Genomic DNA, 23941 nt, shown 5'->3' with positions numbered 1-23941 from the left:
AAAGGGGACCCTCTTGCACTGTTGGTGGGAATGTAAATTGATACAGCCACTAAGGAGAACTCTATGGAGGTTCCTTAGAAAACTAAAAATAGAACTACCATATGACCCAGCAATCCCACTACTGGTCATATACCCTGAGAAAACCATAATTCAAAAGAATCATCTACCACAATGTTCATTGCAGCCCTATTTACAATAGCCAGGATGTGGAAGCAACCTAAGTGTCCAGTAACAGATAAATGGATAAAGAAGATGTGGCACATATATACAATGAAATTTTACTCAGCCATAAAAAGAAACGAAATTGAGCTATTTGTAGTGAGGGAGGTGGACCTAGAGACTGTCATACTGAGTGAAGTAAGTCAGAAAGAGAAAAACAAACACCATATGCTAACACATATATATGGAATCTAAAAAAAAAATGTTCTGATGAATCTAGTGGCAAGACAGGAGTAAAGACGCAGATGTAGAGAATGGACTTGAGGACACAGGGAGAGGAAAGGGTAAGCTGGGACAAATGGAGAGAGTAGCGTTGACATATATACACTACCAAATGTAAAATAGATAGCTAGTGGGAAGCAGCAACATAGCACAGGGAGTTCAGCTCGGAGCTTTGTGACCACCCAGAGGGGTAGGATAGGGAGGGTGGGAGGAAGATGCAAGAGGGAGTGTATATGGGGATATATGTATACATATAGCTGATTCACTTTTTTATAGATCAGAAACCAACACAACATTGTAAAGCAATTTTTCTCCAATAAAGGTGTTAAAAAATGAATGAAATTCTGCCATTTGCAATAACATGGATGGATCTAGAGTTTACTATGCTAAGTGAGATAAGTCAGACAGAGAAAGACAATTACTCTATGCTATCACTTATATGCGAGTCTAAAAAATAAATGAATGAATATAACAAAACATGAACAGACTCAGAGATATAGAGAACAATCTAGTGGTTACCAGTGGAGTGAGGGAAGATGTTAGTGGCAAGATATTTGTATGGGATTAAGAGATGAAAACTACTATGTTTAAAATAAACAAGCAACAAGTACATATTGTGAAGCAGAGGGAAATATCTGAATCATGGAGTCTTAAAACTGCTTTTTCCTGAATTCCAACACACTGAAGCTGGATGAATTGATATAAACACCAGGGAAGACACCATAACAGATCATTCATGTGCAACCTTCATGCTCGCTGCTATGTGGGTCACTCACATTACCATTACCACAGACATTCAAATTACAAAATAGAGTATCAATTGAATTCCTTGACTCCATCAACTAAAGATGCTTTGAGCCCAACATCTGCTATGTGGGTCACTCACATTACCATTACCACAGACATTCAAATTACAAAATAGAATATCAATTGAATTCCTTGACTCCATCATCTAAAGATGCTTTGAGCCCAACATCTAGAAATCTGAAATGATTGCCCTCTGGAATCAGAAAATGAGTTAACTATAAATCTTTATTTTTGTTTTATTTTCATAGTATCTCCACATCATTAAATACCTGAAAATACACACTACAGCCAAATCTCAACAGATGATTAACCAGATCCTTAATGAACAAAGTTGAACCCAAAAAGAGTTGAACTTAAAATGTTCAAAGGAAAGAAAGAAAAAATCTCTTGTTTTTTCTTGAACTTGAGGTGGTAAAATGACAAAGATTCTTTGATTGGCCTAACTTTAGTCAGGCCCCTGAACCTACTCCGAGGCACATGTGTGCACTTTCTAGTAATATCTTCAGCAAGAAAACTTCTAAGTGAGCTCAGCAATAGTTCCTCATCCTCCATATCTGATTGCCCTAAATATCTAATCAGAATTCTTCTCCTCCTTCCACCAGGTGATGAATGATCTGCCTGGCCTCTCTTCGCAACAATCCAGTTAGATTGGTTTAGTCAGAATGCTCTTTATCCTTACTGTTTCCTTTTAGCAATTTTATAAAAAGTGGCCTCTACCAGGCTCCTTGACTATATATTCACATTTGCAAATTGTTCATTCATATTTGAAACTGGTTCTATACTGAAGTCTCCTTCCGCCATTACAATAGTTTCTAATAAACCTACTTTTTCTGCTTTAATGACTGTTGAGCTACATTTTTTCTCTAACAGTAGTCAGAGTGAATCACTCCAGATAGTACAGTAAATTCCCTCTTTACCAGTTGATTCAGAGGCATGAGGAGAAAAATGTGGCCATTTGGCAGCCTTAACTTCCATTTCAGGGGAATCATTGTTTTGTCTACTGGTGGAAGCATTTGTTCCTCTGGAACTAAGACTTCTAGGTCAACAGAGCATGAGATTAGAGGAAAAGGAAGGAAAAATTTGCTTGTAGGTTAGTAGAAGTAGGAGGTAATCATGTCATTCCCGTTGCCAACCTTCATTTCTGGGCCCATGAATCCAGGGTACCAGAGTAACACCACCATATGCTGAATGTAATTCAGAGCATATACAACCTCTTGGAGAGCCCTGCTACAGCATTCCAACACATTGCCACCCAGCTGGCACTGAAACTGAGTCTTCAAAAGGCCCTGTCTCTGTTCTATCAAGTCAGCTGCTTTAGATGGTGGGGATCATGGTAGGATACTGAATTTAATGAACATGGATCCATTGCCACACTCCCTTTGCTGTGAAGTGAGTTTTTTAATCTAAAGTAATGCTTTGTGGAATACTATAGTAGTGAATAAGACATTCTTTAATCTACAAAATGTAGTTTTGGCAGTAACGTTGCATGCAGGGAAAGCAATTTCATACCAAGTATAAGAGTCAGTTCCAGTAAGGACAAAACAACCACCTTCCTATATGGAAGCAGCCCAATGTAATCAATCTACCCCCAGGTAGCTGGTTAAACACCCCAGGGAATAGTGCCATATCAGGGACATAATGTTGATGTCCCCTACTGGCAGACTGGACACTTGGCCTTGGTAAATAGAAGTCCAAGTGGCTGAACCTATGCATGACTTCCATCTCTGCCACTACGGCCTCTTTCTTTATTAACCTGCTGGGAAGTAACAGGGTGGTGAGGGAAAGAGGCTACTGGTATCCACTGTTGTGTCATCCTATCCACTTGATTATTAAAATCTTCCTCTGATGATGTCACACGTTAGTGAGCATTCACATAGGAAACAAAATCTTCATGTTCTTTCCCCATTGAGAGAGAACTATCCATATACATCTTCATCAAGTTTCATTGTCACCAATTTTCCTATTAATTTCCTTTTAAGTTCTTGGCAATAGCACCAAAGCATTGGCCATAGCCCATGTAGTGGTACATAATTATACATTACTAATTTCTCCCTTTTAGTAAAGTGAACATCCAGGTGCACTCTCCAAAGTTCTTCTCACTGGGAGGACTTCCCTCTACCACTATCCTTCAGGCATATCTCAAGAAGGGCTGTAGTCCTGCAAACTGTCTACTTTCAGGTGGTGCTTGCAATGGAAGAGAACAATCTGTTATCTAGGCTCACCTCATTTCTTCTTCTGTCAACTGAATTCAGGGAGCTGCTAGTGTAGGGTAGCTTTTTTTTAGGACTTAGTAGGTCTGATAACACCCAATACATGATAAGCAGTCCAGTCCCATGGAAACTTGATGGCCCATGGTCAAGCATTCACTCCCTGGTAAGAATCAGTAGCAAGCCAAGAGCTGTTCTCTAAAGGAGAGTAGGTATCTGAGGATGACAGCAGTACCTTGCACCAAAATCCTAAACACCTATGCTGATATTCACCTAAAGGCATTGCCAAAGTCTCCATATAACATCCCTATCTGCCAGTGAAGCTTCAAGAACCATTGGGACTGCTGGAATATATGGCCAAAAGTTGTAGAGGAGTTTTCACAGCTGCCTAGACCTTTTGAAGAGTCTTCTCTTCCTCCAGGTCACACTCAAACTAGCAGCTTTTTGGGTCACTCAAAAAATGGGCCAGTGTAACACACCCAAATGAGAAATATATTACCTCTAAAATCGAAAGAGAACCACCAGGCAATGTTCCACTTTCTTGGTTGTAAAAGAGGCCAGATGCAACAACTTATTCTTCACCTTGAATTAGATATTTGGGCATGTCCTACACACTGGACCCCTGGATATTTCACTGAGGTAGAATACCCCTGAATTGTCTCATATTTATTACCCACCATCTGCCGTATTAGCCCATCTCACAGTACATGATACCTTTCTTTCTCAGTCAATGCCCCACCTCAACAGTAAACATCCTAGTAGAATTAGAATTCAGCTTGCACTAAATTTTGGCAGTTCCAGTTTTATTTTCAGCAATTTCAGCCCTGAAAGGTGGTAAGTCTGTCTCTTAGGGCACACCACAAATCTCTTAGGTCATTTATACAACCCTGAAGCTGAGAATTTTAATCCTTAATCTCATTCTTTTCTTCTACTACTTTGTCCAGCAACATAAGGAGAAAACAACCAACATCATTATATTCCATAGTATTTCAAAAAATGTTTGAGAGTATTATATATAGAGTTACTTAACTCCATCCTTCTTATAAGTGGCTGATTAAGACTATCCAATGTAGCTATTTTGTGTATCTCTAAAAATGTTTCTCAACATGAACCACCAATGCTCTATTTACTGTTGGAAATAGAGTCATCAGAGTCCTTTAATCTAGTGAGATTACAGAGTCAATTCCAACATCCTTAAATTTCTTTTCAACTAGAACCACTTTTGGTACCAAAAATTATATAAATCAAGGTACACCAGAAAAACAAAACAGACAGGATAGGTAGGTAGGTAGAGAAAAGGACATTTATTACTTGTAAATGTTCAGGCACTTATGGAGATTGAAAAGCTCCACAAACTGTCACCTGCAACCTGGAGAACCAGGAAAACCAGGAAAGTAACTCAGTTGAAGCCCAAAATCTGATAACCAGGTAGCCCATGGAATAACTACTAGTCCCAACCAAAGGCCTGAGAACCAGGGACCCATGGTGTAAGTCCCAGAAACAAAAGACCCAAGAGCCAGGAAAAGATGAACTTCCCAGCTCAAGAAGAAATGAGGGATTTGACCTTTCTTCTTCTTTTTGTTCTATTGTGGCCTTCAACAGATTTGATAATGTCTGCCACATTAGTAAGGGTAGATCTCTTTACTCCACTGAAACAAATATCAATCCCTTCCAGAAACACCATCACATACACACCCAGAAATAATGTTTTAACACCTGTTTGAGCTTTTTATTAGCCAGGACAAGTTGACACAGAAAATTAACTATAACAAGGCCATCCATGACAACTTGATAACTATAAGCCTTGCGTTAATCCATAGGTAATTCCAAATAAAGAAAATTACTAGGACAGAATCTACTTAACATGATACAACTTCCTGCGTGCACACACACACACACACACACACACACACACACACACACACATACCCCTTCCCCAGAATAGGAGGTAAAATCTTCAAATAATGTTTACTCTTCTTCTACATATCCCATAACAAATAGTATAATATAAAATTAACAATAGTTAAATATATGATATAAAGCCAATATATCTCATATTGCATGAAAACAGAATAAGAGAGCATTAAAAAAGATATTTAATATATGTATATATACACAGAAACATATTTATAACAAAATAGGGAGAAAATACAATTATAGTCCATTTTTATAAGTGGTCACAAGTTCAAAGCTGGATTTATAATTACCTTCTGCTACTAAGTATTCTGTATTTCCTTTGCATCAGAAAGCACCTGAGATACTGTTGGGGTGGTTTAAACCTTCATTCATGATGGGTCTGGGTTACTACTAGTTCTGCTCTGATTGGGATGTTGTAGGTTCCCATTAACCTTAATGGAAATTGTAATACTAAGAGACACCTAACGGAGATTTTGTATTCCAGACATACTCTTCATCACCTTCTTTATGGAATAGTTTCCCAATCCCCCTTTGGAATTCACAAAAATTCTTTGCTTGACCAAACTTTAGTCAAGCTCTTGAACCTTCCCCTAGGCCCATCTGTGCACTTTCCTGTAAAATCCTTAGCATGAACCCTGATAACTCAGTTTTGCAAGATGTTTCATCCTTCATGTCTGATCACCCTCCATATCACCCTCTCATCTTCACCATTCACAAAGTGACCTCTGATCCACCTTGTCTGTCTTCAGCAAGAATCCTGTTAGGTTGGTTTAGCCATTCCCCCCTTTACTCTTGATGTTTCCTCTTATATTATTTCATATGACTCCTACCAGTCCTCAGCTGTAAATTCTGACTCACCAATGCTGTATTTGGAATAGAGCCTGGTTCTATACTGAGGTCTTGTCCCCTATTGCAATAGTCCTGAATAAATTCTGTTTTTACCAATTTAACTACTCCCTACCTATGGATTGTCTGTGACATTTATGGTGTTACTACTCACATGAGATAAAATTCATCACTGGTCCCTTGGACCCCACACTGAGGACCTTAATAAGTACCTTTGAAGGCTTTGTCTTTACTATTGACTGATTGGTTGGTGATCCATTGGATTCCTAAACCATTGCTCCAAATAAATATCCTTTGAAGATGGTAAGAACAGATTTTCAATTCTTGAGATTTTGAATATACTCTAGAATCTGTTAGAGTCCCAGACAAACAGAGGCAGGTTTAGAGTATCAAATTTCTCTGTTCATAAGCATAATGTTACCATTAACTAAGAACATGGGAGTTCCTCAGTGTACTTAAAACCTTCTTCTTGAACCCTTTACTTTCCTTCTTGTTGTCATGACTTTACTAACGATAACTGGCCTGTATCTATATGAACTTCCCTCTAAGGACTGCCCTAGCTGCATCTCATAGATTTCACATGGTTGTGTTTTCATTGCTGTTTGTGTCAAGGTATTTTAAAATTTCCTCTTTGATTTCTTTGTTGATTCATTGTTTTTTTAGTAACATTTTGTTTAGTGTCAACATGTTCATTCTTTTCCCTTCTTTTCTTTCTTGGTAGATTTCTGTATACCATTTGAGGTCAGAAAGAATACTTGAAATGATTTATATTTCTTAAATTTGTTGAGGCTTGTTTCCTGACCTAGTATGCAATCTATCCTAGAGAATGTTTCCTGCATGCTTGAAAAGAATGTGTATCTATTTTTTTGGATGTAGTGTCATGTAAACAGAAATTAAGTCCAACTGGTCTATTGCATCATTTTGGACCTCTATTGCATTATAGTATTGAATTTCTGTCTAGATGATCTGTTCATAAATGTCAGTGGGGTGTTAAATTCTCCTACTATTATTGTATTATTGTCAATGTCTCTCTTTCTGTTAGTATTTGTTTTATATATTAAAGTGCTCCTATATTGGGTGCATAAATATTAACAAGTGTATTATCCTCTCCTTGTATTGATCCATTATATAGAGTGTCCTTCTTTATCTTTCTTTATGGCCTTTGTTTTAAAATCTATTTTGTCTCATATAAGTATTGCTACCCCTGCTTTCTTGTCATTTCTGTTTGCATGAAATATCTTTTTCCTTCCCCTCACTTTCAATCTATGTGTGTAATTTACCTTAAAGTAGGTCTTTTGTAGGCAGCATATTTTAGGCTCTTGTTTTTTAATCCAGTCTTTGACTGGAGCATTTATTCCATTGACATGTAAAGTAATTATTGATAGATATGTATTTATTGCCATTTTAAACCTTGTTTCCATTGATTTTGTAGTTGCTTGTTCACTTCTTCATGTTTATCTTTTTGTCATTAATTGTAGTTTTATTTTTTTTTACAAAAAAATCTTTTGGATTATTTTTACCCTATATACTAGCTTATTTAAGTGAACTTCAATCCTTTTATATATTTGCATTTCTTATTGTAACTGTTTCTTTTCGATAGATTCTTGCTTGTTTTCCATGCAGAGAAAACTTTCAATATTTATTTTATGGTAGGTTTAGTATTGCTGTTTACTTTTAGCTTTTGCTTCTCTGAAAAATTATCTCTCCTTCTATTCTAAATGACAATCTTGCTGGGTAGATTATCTTAGGTTCCAAGTTTTTCCCTTTCTGGACTTAGAATACATTATGTCACTGCCTTCTGGCCTGCAAAGTTTCTTCAGAGAAATCATCCGATAGCCTCATGTGGGTTCCCTTGTAATTAACACTTTGTTTTACTCGTGCTGCCTTTAGAATCGTCTCTTTGTATTTAACTTTTACTGTCTTAATCATAATATGTCTTGGTGTGTGTCTGTTTGGACTTATCTTGTTTGGCACCTACTGTTCTTTTTGTACCTGGATGTAAGTTTCCTTTTTGTTTGGCAAGTTTTCAGCCATAATTTCTTCAAATACTTTTTGGATCCCCTTCTCTCTCTCTTCTCCTTCTGGAACCTCTATTATACATAGGTTAGCATGCTTTATATTATTTCATATATATATTTTTTTAATTATTTATTTTTGGCTGCCTTGGGTCTTCATTGCTTCTTGCGGGCTTTCTCTAATTGCGGTGAGTGGGGGCTATTCTTCGTTGCGGTGCGCTGGCTTCTCATTGCGGTGGCTTCTCTTGTTGCGGAGCACGGTCTCTAGGCGCGGGGGCTTCGGTAGTCGTGGCTCTCGGGCTCTAGAGCTCAGGCTCAGTAGTTGTGGCGCACGGGGCTTAGTTGCTCCGCGGCATGTGGGATCTTCCCATACCAGGGCTCGAACCCGTGTCCCCTGCATTGTCAGGCGGATTGTTAACCACTGCGCCACCAGGGAAGTCCCTATTTCATATATCTTTATGTTGCTTTTATTTTTTTCATTTGTCTTTCGTCTGCTGTTCTGATTGGGTGATTTCCATTATTCTATCTTCCAGATTACTTATTCATTCTTCTGTGTTATTTAATTGGCTTTTCATTTCTTCTAAGTTGGTTTTTATCTCCTCAATTTAGTTGTCTAATGTTGACTGGTTCCTCTTTGTAGTTTCTAATTCCTTGTTATAGTGATATACATTTCTATTGCTAATCTTTCTTTATTCCTTTAACGTTTTTATCACCTCCTTTTTGAACTAGATGTCTAGTAGACTGGTGAGGTCTGTTTCATTATTTGTTCTTTCAGGGGATTTATCTTGTGATTTTATTTGGGAGTAGTTCCTCTACTTTTTTAGTTTACTTAACTTTCTCTGTCTCTAAGAATTTAGGAGAAACAATTATCTATTTTGGTCCTGAAGTGGTGTTTTTACGTGAGATTGTCCCTGTTTAGACTGTGTGAGTCCAATATTTTTGGTGTGAGGACTGTTTTTGGTATGGATGCCAGCCACATTGTCCCTCAGAATGTGCTGGCCATTCTTCCATTGATGGGGTATGATTGGTGTTGTGTCACCAGAGCCTGCAGTGGATGTGAGGTGGGGCCTCCTCTTTGCTCTATGGCTATCACAGCCCTGTGGGGGGCAGAACCTTCTTCCCAGTTGTTTGAGTAGAAGAACTGATGGTTGGGTTTGATAAGGCTCTACTGCCCTTGAGTTCATGCTCTGTCCAAAAGAAGGTGAGTGCTGAAGCAAGTGAGGCTCATGTGATCATGGTGAACCTATGCACCATCCTTACAGGCATCTGTGGTTCTGCCCAGAAGCATCCCAAGGTCATGTCCCTTGCTCCATTGTGTTTGTCTCAGACCTATTGCTAGGCTGTGTCATGGAGTGCACTGGTGTTGCAGGCTGAGGTGCTGTGGCTACAGGAATCGAGGTGGTTGTGCTGCAGCCTAGGACATGGACTGACTCTATTACAAGTCTCTCCCAGGAACTCGCTGCACCAGATCTGACTCCATGGTACAGTGTGGGGTAGGCAGAACTGGAGTGCTGCCCACAACAGTATCAGCACCTGTTGTGTACTCCTACCCAGGGTCAATCCACCCAAAATGTGCATTTCTGTGAGAGTATTCAGCATGCAGACCAACAAATTCCACAGCTGCTGGACATGCCCCCACTGTGCAGGTGTTGAAAATAGGCTCAGAGGCCAGATCTGCCGCTGCCATGTGTGTGCCCATGAAGTTCACTGTGGCTGGACCTGTCCCTACAGTGCAAGCACTGACATTGTGCTCTGATGCTGGACCCAGATCCATCATGCAAATGCTGACAGTGGGCTCTGATACTGGACCTGCATCCTCCATGTGTGCATTGACAATGGGCTCCAAGGTTCAGACTGGACTACACCCCCAGCCCCTTGGGCTCTCTCTGGGCCGCTAGACAATGTCTTCTACCAGGGTCTGACAACCCAAGATTCAGCGCCTAGCCATTGTGTGTACTATCAGCCCCACCTTGCATACATTTTAGACTTGGAGGTGCAGCAAGGTGGCAGCCATCAGCACTGGTCTTTCTCCACCTCTTTTAACCTTCCTACAAGCTTGATAAGTGGAAAATCTAGTATTTTCTGTATATTTGCCTTTACCACTGAGTTTTTATCTCTCATAATATTTACATTTCTAGTCGTAGTCTTCTCTTTTCCATTTAGAGAAGTCTTGTAAAGCTGGTTTAGTGGTGCTAAAGTCTTTTAGCTTTTGCTTGTCTAAGGAAAACTTTATCTCCCTTACCAATCTGAATGACAGTCTTGCCAGGCAGAGTATTCTTGGTTGTAGGTTTTTTCCTTAGATATCTTTGAATATATTGTACCAGTCCCTTCTGGTCTGCAAAGTTTCTGCTGAAAAGTTAGCTGCTAGTCCTAGGGGATTCCCTTGATTATAACTAGTTGCTTTTCTCTTGCTTCTTTTAAGATTCTCTTTTTATCTTTAATTTTTGCCACTTTAATTATATGTGTTGGAGTGGATCTCTTTGGGTTCATCCTATTTGGAACTTTCTGTGTTTCCCAGTTCTGGATGTCTGATCCATGTCTTAGGTTAGGAAAATTTTCACTCATTATTTCTTCAAATTAGTTATCTGCCGTTTTCTCTCTTTCTTCTTCTGGGACCACTATAATGTAAATGTTAATACTCTTGATGTTGTCCCAGAGATCTCCTAAACTATCCTCATTGTTTAAAAATCTCTCCTTCCCCCCCCCCACCCCCCGTTCAGGCTGTGTGATTTCCACTACTCTGTTTTCCACTTTGCTCATCCACCCCTCTGTATCTACTATGGATTCCTTGTAGTGTATTTTTATATCAGTTATTATATTCTTCAACTTTGTTTTGTCCTTTTTTATAATTTCTAATTCTTTTCAAAAATTCTTACTGTGTTCATCCATTCTTCTCCTGAGTTCATTGAGCATCTTTAGATCATTACCTTGAACTCTTCTTTGGGTAGATTGCTTATTTTCAAGTTTTTTAGTTCTTTTCCTGAGGTTTTGTCTTGTTCCTACATTTGGAAAATATTTTTCTATCTCTTCATTTTGCCTAATTCTCTGTGCTTATTTCTATGTATTAAGCTAATTGATTATGTCTTCCAATCTTGGAGAAGTGACCTTATGTAAGAGATGTCCTATGGGTCCCAGCAGCTCACTCCCCTCTTGTCACCAGAGCATAAGCTCTAGAGGAGAGTGTATGTGGGTTGCATGGACTCTTCTCTTGTATTGGGGCTGTTTATTGTGGGTTAGTAGGCAGAGCTTGCCCCTAGCTTAGTTGGCTGCCAAATTCTACCTCCTATGGTGGCTGCTGGACTGCTGGTGGGCAGGGCTGTCTCCCAGTATGGCTCCATGACCTGGGGGGTGGGGTCCTTGGGCTGGGGTCACCCTGCTAGTGGGTGAGGACAGGTCCTGGCATGGCTGGCTATAGAAGACAAGGTTATACATAGCTGGTGCTGCCCTTCTGATAGGTGGGTGATCCCTTGGCACTAATATGCTAGAGGGAGGATTCCAAAACATTGCTTGCCAGCATCAGGGTCCTCATGGGAGAATGAGCTCTCCAAAATGGCTGCCACCAATGTCCATGTTCCTGGGGGAGTCTCAGTTGCTTCCTGCATCGCTGGGAGACTCTCCAAGGTCAGAAAGTGGGTTGACCCAGGCTCTTTTCAAAATACTGTTTCTTCACTAGGACTTGCAGTGTGTGGAGTGTGCATGTGCTGATTTTGATTCTTGCAACTCTCTAGCTTTCATGTAAGCAAGATCCACTGGTCTTCAAAGACAGTCTGGGAACTTGTTTTGCCAGTGTAGGACCCTCTGGCTGGGGAGCTCATTGTGTGTCTTGGAATCCTCACTCCTTGGGGAGAACTTCTGCAATTGTAATTATCTTCCAATTTGTGGGTTGTTTACCCAAGGTGTGTGTTTTGGCTATACTGTGTCTCTACCCATCCTACCCATCTGATTGTGGTTTCTTCTCAATATCTTTAGTTGTGGAAAATAATTTCTACTAGGCTTCATGTTATTGTTATAGATAGTTTCTATGTAAATAGTTGTAATTTTGGTGTATGCATGGGGGGATGTAAGCTTGGTTCTTCCTACTCTACTATCTTGGCCACAACTCTCTCTTAGCAACTTTCAAACATGAAATATAGTATTAGCAACTTTAGTCACCATGCTGCAACTTAGCTCAGAGGCATTGTCTAAAAGTTATTCAAGTGTTAAAATCATGGGGCATTCTAGCCTATAGGTGTTTGTAAATACTTTGAGAGAGGAATCAAAGCAAATAATAACTGTCAGTGAATGATATATGAGTTAAAAAGCCATGATTAAAGTTCTGATGAGAGTTCATTAGATAAGGAAAATTACTTATTTATATGGCATACAACTTTTAACCACAACTGGGCAATGAGAGTATTGAGAAATTTTTATAAACTTCATATAATTTTTTGATTATATGTATTAGTAATATATATCCACATACATATAACATCAGAAACTTTATCATTTTTTTTAATCTTTATTGGAGTATAATTGCTTTACAATGGTGTGTTAGTTTCTGCTTTATAACAAAGTGGATCAGTTATACATATAAATATGTTCCCATATCTCTTCCCTCTTGAGTCTCCTTCCCTCCCACCCTCCATATCCCACCCCTCTATGGTCACAAAGCACCGAGCTGATCTCCCTGTGCCATGCGGCTGCTTCCCACTAGCTGTCTATTTTACGTTTGGTAGTGTATATATGTCCATGCCACTCTCTCGCTTTGTCACAGTTTACCCTTCCCCCTCTCAATATCCTCAAGTCCATTCTCTAGTAGGTCTGTGTCTTTATTCCCGCCTTACCCCTAGGTTCTTCATGACCTTTTTTTCTTTCTTAGACTCCATATATATGTGTTAGCATACGGTATTTGTTTTTCTCTTTCTCACTTCACTCTGTATGACACACTCTAGGTCCATCCACCTCACTACAAATATCTTAATTTCGTTTCTTTTTATGGCTGAGTAATATTCCATTGTATATATGTGCCACATCTTTATCCATTCATCTGATGATGGAAACTTAGGTTGTTTCCATCTCCTGGCTATTGTAAATAGAGCTGCAATGAATATTTTGATACATGACTCTTTTTGAGTTATTGTTTTCTCATGGTATATGCCCAGTAGTGGGATTGCTGGGTCGTATGGTAGTTCTATTTGTAGTTTTTTAAGGAACCTCAATACTGTTCTCCATAGTGGCTGTACCAATTCACATTCCCACCAGCAATGCAAGAGTGTTCCCTTTTCTCCACACCATCTCCAGCATTTATTGTTTGTAGATTTTTTGATGATGGCCATTCTGACTGGTGTGAGATGATATCTCATTGTAGGTTTGATTTGCATTTCTCTAATGATTAATGATGTTGAGCATTCTTTCATGTGTTTGTTGTCAATCTGTATATCTTCTTTGGAGAAATGTCTATTTAGGTCTTCTGCACATTTTTGGATTGGGTTGTTTGTTTTTTTGTTATTGAGCTGTATGAGCTGCTTGTACATTTTGGAGATTAGTCCTTTGTCAGTTGTTTCATTTGCAAATATTTTCTCCCATTCTGAGGGTTGTCTTTTGGTCTTGTTTATGGTTTCCTTTGCTGTGGAAAAGCTTTGAAGTTTCATTAGGTCCTATTTGTTTATTTTTGTTTTTATTTCCATTTCTCTAGGAGGTGGGTCAAAAAGGATCTTGCTGTAATTTATGTCATAGAGTGTTCTGCCTATGTTTTCCTCTAAGAGTTTCATAGTTTCTGGCCTTACATTTAGGTCTTTAATCCATTTTGAGCTTATTTTTGTGTATGGTGTTAGGGAGTGATCGAATCTCATACTTTTACATGTACCTGTCCAGTTTTCCCAGCACCACTTATTGAAGAGGTTGTCTTTTCTCCACTGTATATTATTGCCTACTTTATCAAAGATAAGGTGACCATATGTGTGTGCATTTATCTCTGGGCTTTCTATCCTGTTCCATTGATCTATATTGCTGTTTTTGTGCCACTACCATACTGTCTTGATTACTGTACCTTTGTAGTATAACCTGAAGTCAGGGAGCCTGATTCCTCCAGCTCCGTTTTTCATTCTCAAGATTGTTTGGCTATTTGGGGTCATTTGTGTTTCCATACAAGTTGTGAAATTTTTTGTTCTAGTTCTGTGGAAAATGCCAGTGGTAGTTTGATAGGGATTGCATTGAATCTGTAGATTGCTTTGTGTAGTAGAGTCATTTTCACAATGTTGATTCTTCCAATCCAAGAACATTGTATATCTCTCCATCTATTTGTATCATCTTTAATTTCTTTCATCAGTGTCTTATAATTTTCTGCATACAGGTCTTTTGTCTCCTTAGGTAGGTTTATTTCTAGATATTTTATTCTTTTTGTTGCAATGGTAAATGGGAGTGTTTTCTTGATTTCACTTTCAGATTTTTCATCCTTAGTGTATAGGAATGTAAGATATTTCTGTGCATTAATTTTGTATCCTGCTACTTTACCAAATTAATTGATTAGCTCCAGTAGTTTTCTGGTAGCATCTTTAGGGTTCTCTATGTATATTATCATGTCATCTGCAAACAGTGACAGCGTTACTTCTTTTCCAATTTGGATTCCTTTTTTTCCCCTTTTCTTCTCTGATTACTGTGGCTAAAACTTCCAAAACTATGTTGAATAAGAGTGGTGAGAGTGGGCAAGCTTGTCTTCTTCCTGATCTTAGTGTAAATGCTTTCAGTTTTTACCATTGAGGATGATGTTGGCTGTGGGTTTGTCATATATGGCCTTTATTATGTCGAGGAAATTTCCCTCTATGCCTACTTTATGGTGGGTTTTTATCATAAATGGGTGTTGATTTTGTTGAAAGCTTTCTCAGCATCTATTGAGATGACCATATGATTTTTCTCCTTCAATTTGTTAATATGGTGTATCACATTGATTGATTTGCGTATATGGAAGAATCCTTGCATTCCTGGAATAAAGCCGACTTGATCATGGTGTATGACCTCTTAATGTGCTGTTGGCTTCTGTTTGCTAGTATTTTGTTGAAGATTTTTGCATCTATGTTCCTCAGCAATATTGGCCTGTAGTTTTCTTTCTTTGTACATCCTTGTCTGCTTTTGGTGTCATGGTTATGGTGGCCTCGTAGAATGAGTTTGGACGTGGTCCTCTCTCTGCTATATTTTGAAAGAGTTTGAGAAGGATAGGTGTTAGTTCTTCTATAAAGGTTTTGTAGAATTCGCCTGTGAAGCCATCTGTTCCTGGGCTATTGTTTGTTAGAAGATTTTTAATCACAGTTTCAATATCAGTGCTTGTGATTGTTCTGTTCATATTTTCTGTTTCTTCCTGATTCAGTCTTGGCAGGTTGTGCATTTCTAAGAATTTGTCCATTTCTTCCAGGTTGTCCATTTTATTGCCATAGAGTTGCTTGTAGTAATCTCTCATGATCTTTTGTATTTCTGCAGGGTCAATTGTTACTTCTCCTTTTTCATTTCTAATTCTATTGATTTGAGACTTCTCCCATTTTTCTTGATGAGTCTGGTTAATGTTTTATCAATTTTGTTTATCTTCTCAAATGACAAGCTTTTAGTTTTATTGATCTTTGCTATTGTTTCCTTCATTTCTTTTTCATTTATTTCTGATCTTATTTTTATGATTTCTTTCCTTCTGCTACCTTTGGAGTTGTTTTGTTCTTCTTTCCCTAATTGCTTTAGGTGCAAGGTTAGGTTGTTTATTCGAGATGTTTCCTGTTTCTTAAGGTAGGATTGTATTGCTATAAACTTCTCTCTTAGAACTGCTTTTGGTGCATCCCATGGGTTTTGGGTCATTGTGTCTCTGTTGTCATTTGTTTCTAGGTATTTTTTGATTTCTTCTTTGATTTCTTCAGTGATTACTTCGTTATTAAGTAGTGTATTGTTTAGTCTCCATGTGTTTGTATTTTTTACAGATCGTTTCCTGTAATTGATATCTAGTCTCATAGTGTTGTGGTTGGAAAAGATACTTGATACAGTTTCAATTTTCTTAAATTTACCAAGGCTTGATTTGTGACCCAAGATATGATCTGTTCTGGAGAATGTTCCATGAGCACTTGAGAAAGATGTGTATTCTGTTGTTTTTGGGTGGAATGTCCTATAAATATCAATTAAGTGCATCTTGTTTAATGTATCATTTAAAGCTTGTGTTTCCTTATTTATTTTCATTTTGGATGATCTGTCCATTGGTGAAAGTGAGGTGTTAAAGTCCCCTACTATGAATGTGTTACTGTTGATTTCCCCTTTTATGGCCGTTAGTATTTGCCCTATGTATTGAGGTGCTCCTATGTTGGGTGTATAAATGTTTACAATTGTTATATCTTCTTCTTGGATCGATCCCTTGATCATTATGTAGTGTCCTTCTTTGTTTCTTGTAATAGTCTTTATTTTAAAGTCTGTTTTTTCTGATATGAGAATTGCTTCTCCAGCTTTCTTTTGGTTTCCATTTGCATGGAATATATTGTCCATCCCCTCATTTTCTGTCTTTATGTGTCTCTAGGGCTGAAGTGGGTCTCTTTTAGACAGCATATATATGTGTCTTGTTTTTGTTTCCATTCAACCAGTCTGTGTCTTTTGGTGGGAGCCTTTAATCCATTTACATTTAAGGTAATTATTGATATGTATGTTCCTATTCCCATTTTCTTAATTGTTTTGGGTTTGTTTTTGTAGGTCTTTTCCTTCTCTTGTGTTTTTTGCCAAGAGAAAATCCTTTAACATTTGTTGTGAAGCTGGTTTTGTGGTGCTGAACTCTCTCAGCTTTTGCTTGTCTGTAAAAGTTTTAATTTCTCCATGAAATCTGAATGAGATCCTTGCTGGGTAGAATAATCATGGTTGTAGTTTTTTCTCCTTCATCACTTTAGATATGTCCTGTCACTCCCTTCTGGCTTGCAGAGTTTCTGCTGAAAGATCAGCTGTTAACCTTATGTGGATTCCCTTGTGTGTTATTTGTTGTTTTTCCCTTGCTGCTTTTAATATGTTTTCTTTGTATCTAATTTTTGACAGTTTGATTAATATTTGTCCTGGCATGTTTCTCCTTGGATTTATCCTGTATGTGACTCTCTGTGGTTCCTGGACTTGATTAACTATTTCCTTTCCCATATTAAGGAAGTTTTCAAGTATAATCTCTTCAAATATTTTCTCAGTCCCTTTCTTTTTCTCTTCTTCTTCTGGGACTCCTATAATTTGAATGTTGGTGCATTTAATGTTGTCCCAGAAATCTCTGTGACTGTCCTCAGTTCTTTCTATTCTTTTTTCTTTATTCTGCCCTTCAGTAGTTATTTCCACTCTTTTATCTTCCATGTCACTTCTCCGTTCTTCTGCCTCAATTATTTGGCTATTAATTCCTTCTAGAGAATTTCTAGAGGTTCTTAACCCCAAGAAACACCGTGTGGAATACTATGTCAGTAGATAAGCCATTCTGTAACTCCACAGATGGTAGTTTCAGCAGAATTGTTGCAATAAGGCAAATACATATATGGAGAATGTGTGTATTCCAGTTAGGGAAAAATATTGCCCTTTGCATTATGGAAGTGGAGTGGTCCAATGTAATCAACCTACCACCAGGTAGCTGGATGAACATCCTGGGAAATGGTGTCATATAAAGAACATAGTTTTGCTTTCTGCTGACGGTGTATTGGGCACTCACCCTGGGTGAGTAGAAGTCCATGTTTCTGAACACTTGCATAATCATTCATCCTGCCATAATAGCAACCTGTTTATGAGCCTTGGAAAATGACAGGGGTTGCTGGGCAAAGAGGCTGACTGGTATCCATAAAACATATATCCACTTGATTGTTTTTTATATAAATTTATTATTTATTTATTTATTTTTATTTATTGGCTGTGTTTGGTCTTCATTGCTGCACGTGGGCTTTCTCTAGTTGTGGCGAGTGGGAGCTACTCTTCATTGCAGTGCATGGGCTTCTCATTGTGGTGGCTTCTCTTGTTGCAGAGCATGGGCTCTAGGTATGTGGGCTTCAATAGTTGTGGCATCCGGGCTCAGTAGTTGTGGCTCGTGGGCTCTAGAATACAAGCTCAGTAGTTGTGGCACATGGGCTTACCTGCTCTGTGCAATGTGGGATCTTCCTGGACCAGGGATTGAACCCATGTCCCCTGCATTGGCAGGCGGATTCTTAACCACTGCACCACCACAGAAGTCATATCCACTTGGTTTTGAAATCTTTCTCTGCTGAGGTCACCCACTAGTGAACATTCAAATGGAACACAAATATCTTTATGATTTTTTTCACCCAATGAGGGAGGTATATCCACATGATTCCTCCTCAGATATTATTGTCTCCAATTTTTCAATCATGTTCCTTTCAATTCCCTGTCAAGCCTGACCATTGGCCACAGGCTGTGAATCAGTATATAATTCCACGTCTGGCCATTTCTCCTTACAAGCAATGTGAACAACTATATGCACCATACAAATTTCTGCCCTCTGGGAGTATTTCCCTTTACCACTATCCTTCACGGAACTTCTAGAGAAGAGATGTAGTACCACAGCTGTCCATTGATGGGTAGTACCTGCATATCACGCAAAATTATCTGTACATCAGACCCACAGTTTTTCCCTCTGTCAAGCAATCTTAAGGAACATCATATGATGCCATAGTTGTGGGCTGAGAATGAGAAAGCAGAGTGGCAGGAGCAGGGGCAATGAATATTTAGGTCACTTCTTCACATAACTTACTTGTGACCTCAGGTCCTATATAGGCCCAATTATATGTTTACTACTTTAACTTCATGATCTAATATTACTGTGAACTCCCATATTTATGGTTCAGTTGGTCAGATAACATTCAGTCAATGATGGGCAGTTCAGGACACATGATATTTTGGTAGCCCATGGTCAAGCATTAAGTGTCTGCTAAGGCCTACCGGGAGGCCAAGACTTGTTCTCAAAAGGAGAGTAGTTATCTGTGAAAGATAGTAGAGCCTATTTCAGTAGCCCAAATATCTTCCCTGTGAAACAGCATCCCTTTCTGTCAATAAAATTCAGAAACAATTGGGTTTGCTGGACTATATGACCCAAGTGGCAGAGCAGCTTGACAATATCCTTGACCTGTTTCAGAGTCTTCTCTTGTTTTCTTGCCTCAAGCAAAACTAGAAGCTTTTCAGGTTACTCAGTAAATGAGCCAGCATAATACACCCAAATGAGGAAAATATTGCCTCAAACACAGAGGCCCACAGGTGTTATGCCTCTTTCGGGTGTAGGAGAGGCCAGATGAAACACCTTATTCTTTACCTTGCAATTGATAAGTGGACATGCCCCCAAACCTTGGACTCCTAGAAATTTCTCTATGGTAGAAGACCCCTGAATTTTAGTTGGATTTATTTCCCACCTGCACATGAAAAAGTCTTACAAATAAGTCTAGAGTAGTTGCAGTTCCTAATCGTTAAGTCCATTCACCATAATGTCATCAACGTAATTGATTAATATAATATCTTGTGACAGGGAAAGGTGATTAAGATACCTGCAAATTAAATGTAAAATAGGGTTAGGACTTGATATACCTCTGAGGAAGGACAGTGGAGATATACTGCGGGCTTGCCACCTAAAAAATGTGACTGCTTCTAGTGGGCTTTATGGACAGTTGTGGAGAGAAAGGCATGTACCAGATAAATAGCTGCTTATGTACCAACAGGGGATATGTGAATTTGCTCACAATGAAACCACATCTGGAACAGCTGCTGCAGTTTATGCTAAAGAGCAATTCCAGAAACCCCAGAACCAATTCAGAAAAGTTATATTTAAAATTATCTTCCCTAGAACCACTATCCATTCCAAAATCTATATTAGTACTGTTTTTTCAGAAAAAAACAGAACTTATAGGATATAAATAGGTGGAAGGATAGATATGCAGTTAGATATGAGGAAATTTATCATAGGAATTGGCTCTAGTTATGGAGGATGGAAATCCCACAATATGCTATCTGTAGATAGCATATTGCTATCTGTAGAACCAGGAAAGCCAGTGGTTTAATTCAGTCTGAGACCAAAGGCCTGAGAACCAGGCTAACCTAAGGGTAACTACTAGTCCCATGCCAAAGGCCTGAGAACAAAGGGGCCCTTGATATAAGTCCCAGAGTCCAAAAGTCCAAAAGCAAGGAAGTCTGATATCTAAACCCAGGAAAATATGAACGCCCCAGCTCTAGGAGAGGAGAAAAATTTTGCCCTTCTTTGCCATTTTTTAATATTGTGGCCATTTATTTCAGATGTATGAGGCTCTCTCACATTGGTGAGAGTGGATCTCTTTACTCAGTCTACTGAATTAAAAGTTAATCCATTCTGATACACCCTCAGAGATACAATCAGAAATAATGTTTTATCAACAATCTGTAATTCCCTTAGTTCAGTCAAATTGACACATTAAATTAATCATCACAAGTCCACCCTTTGTCACCTTGACAATTACACATTTTACCTGCAAACATACACATCTTCAACTAAAGAAAATAATGAGCCATGATTCTGCTTAACATGAAAGAAGTATGCTGTATGTTATGAAAAAAAGAGTAACCTCTTTCCCGGAAGAGGGGTTAAGTCATTAAGTGATGTTTACACTTCTCATAGATATCCTGTGAAAATTAGTATGATGTAAAAATAACAATACTTAAATAATAAATAAAGTTAATACTTCTCATGTTACATAAGGAAATGAAAGAGGATAAGAAACAAAGACATTTTCTTAGTATCAATATATACACACAAACATACTCATAACAAAATAAGTAGCAAATACTGATAACAATTACAGTCCTCCTTTCTGTAACTGATCTGAAGTGTTAGTACCTCTTCTACAAACCTAATGCATTCTCATTGCATCAGCAAGCACCTGAGCTGCTTGTGATTCTTTACCTGGTGGGGTGACCAAAACCTATGTTCTGATAAGTGTCTTGACTATTGCTTGTCCTGCTTTGATTTGGTTGTTCTAATTTTTCATTGACTATAATCACATGGCATGGTAATACTAAGAGACACCATAAGGGATATTCTGTGTTTCAGACACATGCTCTTTCTTATCTCCATTGTAGAGTAATTGCCCAGTCTCCCTTTGGTAGTGACAAAGATCCATTGCTTCATCAAACTTTAGTCAAGTTCCTGAAAGTTCTCCTAAGATTATCTGTATACTTCATAAAATTTTTAGCATGAACCCTGTTAAATCAGCATAGCAAGGCCCTCTTTTCCTCCAAGTCTGCTAACCCTTGATATCTAATAAAGATTTTCATTCTACACTATCCACAGGTGATATATGATCAACCTGCCCCAGCTTCAGCAAGAACCCTAAGTCAGTTGAGCTAAAATTCCCTTTAAACTTGGTGTTTCCTCTTAGTAATTTTCTACCTGCTGTAACCCAACAGACTCACTGGCTGTAAATTCCCATTCGCCCAAGCCATTTCCCTTATTTTAACAGTCCTGAATAAAATCTGCTTTTCCCCTCTAAAATTCTGGGTTCTCCTTAACAGTTATAATGCTACAACTGGACAGATGAGATTCACCATTGCACCCCTGGACCACTCACCAAGATCTAAAGTAGGCCTTTGAACTCTGTCTTCACTCCTGACTGATCAGGAATACTTTGGTGAATACAGCTCCTAAACCATTGGCCCAAATTTTCCTTGAAGCTGATAGAAATAAATTTTTCTTCATAAGATATTTTTATTGTCTTAATATTGATATGTTGTTGCATTTTCTAGTTTATTAAAGTGAGAACTTTTTTTCTGAACATCTTCATTGGAGTATAATTGCTTTACAATAGTGTGTTAGATTCTGCTTTTTAACAAAGTGAATCAGTATACATATGTCCCCACATCTCTTCTTCTTGCATCTCCCTCCCTCCCACTCTCCCTTTCCCAACCCTCCAGGTGGTCACAAAGGACCAAGCTGATCTCCCTGTGCTATGTGGCTCCTTCCTACTAACTATCTATTTTATGATTGGTAGTGTATATATGTCCATGCAACTCTCTCACTTTGTCCCAGCTTACACTTACCCCTCCCTGTGTACTCAGGTCCATTCTCTACTAGGTCTGTGTCTTTGTTCCCATCTTGCCCCTAGGTTCTTCAAAATCATTTTCTTTTTTATTAGATTCCATATACATGTGTTAGCATACAGTATTTGTTTTTCTCTTTCTGACTTACTTCACTCTGTATGGCAGACTCTAAGTCCATCCACCTCACTACAAATAACTCAATTTCATTTCTTTTTATGGCTGAGTAATATTCCATTGTGTATATGTGCCACATCTTCTTTATCAATTCATCAGTTGATGGACACTTCGGTTGCTTCCACATACTGGCTATCGTAAATAGAGTTGCAATGAACATTTGGGTACATGACTCTTTTTGAATTATGTTTTTCTCAGGGTATATGCCCAGTAGTGGGATTGCTGGTTTGTATGGTAGTTCTATTTGTAGTTTTTAAGGAACCTCCATACTGTTCTCCATAGTAGCTGTATCAATTTACATTCCCACCAACAGAGCAACAGTGTTCCCTTTTCTCCACACCTTCTCCAGGATTTATTGTTTGTAGATTTTTCTATGATGGCCATTCTGACTGGTGTGACATCATATCTCATTGTAGTTTTGATTTTCATTTCTCTAATGATTAATGATGTTGAGCATTCTTTCATGTGTTTGTTGTCAATCTGTATACCTTCTTTGGAGAAATGTCTATTTAGGTTTTCTGGCCATTTTTGATTCGGTTGTCTGTTTTTTTGATATTGAGCTGCTTGTAAAGTTTGGAGATTAATCCTTTGTCAGTTGCTTCATTTGCAAATATTTTCTCCCATTGTGAGGGTTGTCTATTCGTGTTGATATGGTTTCTTTTACTGTGCAAAAGCATTTAAGTTTCATTAGGTCCCATTTGTTTATTTTAGTTTTTATTTCCATTTCTCTAGGAGGTGGTTCAAAAAGTATCTTGCTGTGATTTATGTCATAGAGTGTTCTGCCTATGTTTTCCTCTAAGAGTTTTATAGTGTTTGGCCTTACATTTAAGTCTTTAATCCATTTTGAGTTTATTTTTGTGTACAGTTTTAGGAAGTGTTCTAATTTCATTCTTTTACATGTAGCTTTCCACTTTTCCCAGCACCACTTATTGAAGAGGCTGTCTTTTCTCCACTGTCATTTTGGCCTCCTTTATCAAAGATAAGGTGACCATATTGCATGGGTTTATCTCTGGGCTTTCTATCCTGTTCCGCTGATCTATATTTCTGTTTCTGTGCCAGTACCATACTGTCTTTTTTTTTTTTAACATCTTTATTGGAGTATAATTGCTTTACAATGGTGTGTTAGTTTCTGCTTTACAACAAAATGAACCAGTTATATATATACATATGTTCCCATATCTCTTCCCGCTTGCGTCTCCCTCCCTCCCACCCTCCCTATCCCAGGCGGTCACAAAGCACCGAGCTGATTTCCCTGTGATATGCGGCTGCTTCCCACTAGCTACCTACCTTACATTTGGTAGTGTATACATGTCCATGCCTCTCTCTCTCGATTTGTCACAGCTTACCCTTCCCCCTCCCCATATCCTCAAGTCCATTCTCTAGTAAATGTGTGTCTTTATTCCTGTTTTACACCTAGGTTCTTCATGACATTTTTATTCTTAAATTCCATATATATGTGTTAGCATACGGTATTTGTCTCTCTCTTTCTGACTTACTTCACTCTGTATAACAGACTCT

Source organism: Leucopleurus acutus (genome assembly GCF_964270905.1).
Source record: "Leucopleurus acutus genome assembly, chromosome: 1".
Classification (NCBI taxonomy): Eukaryota; Metazoa; Chordata; class Mammalia; order Artiodactyla; family Delphinidae; genus Leucopleurus; species Leucopleurus acutus.
The sequence above is the reverse complement of the archived record's forward strand: the minus strand, read 5'-3'. Positions refer to the sequence as shown.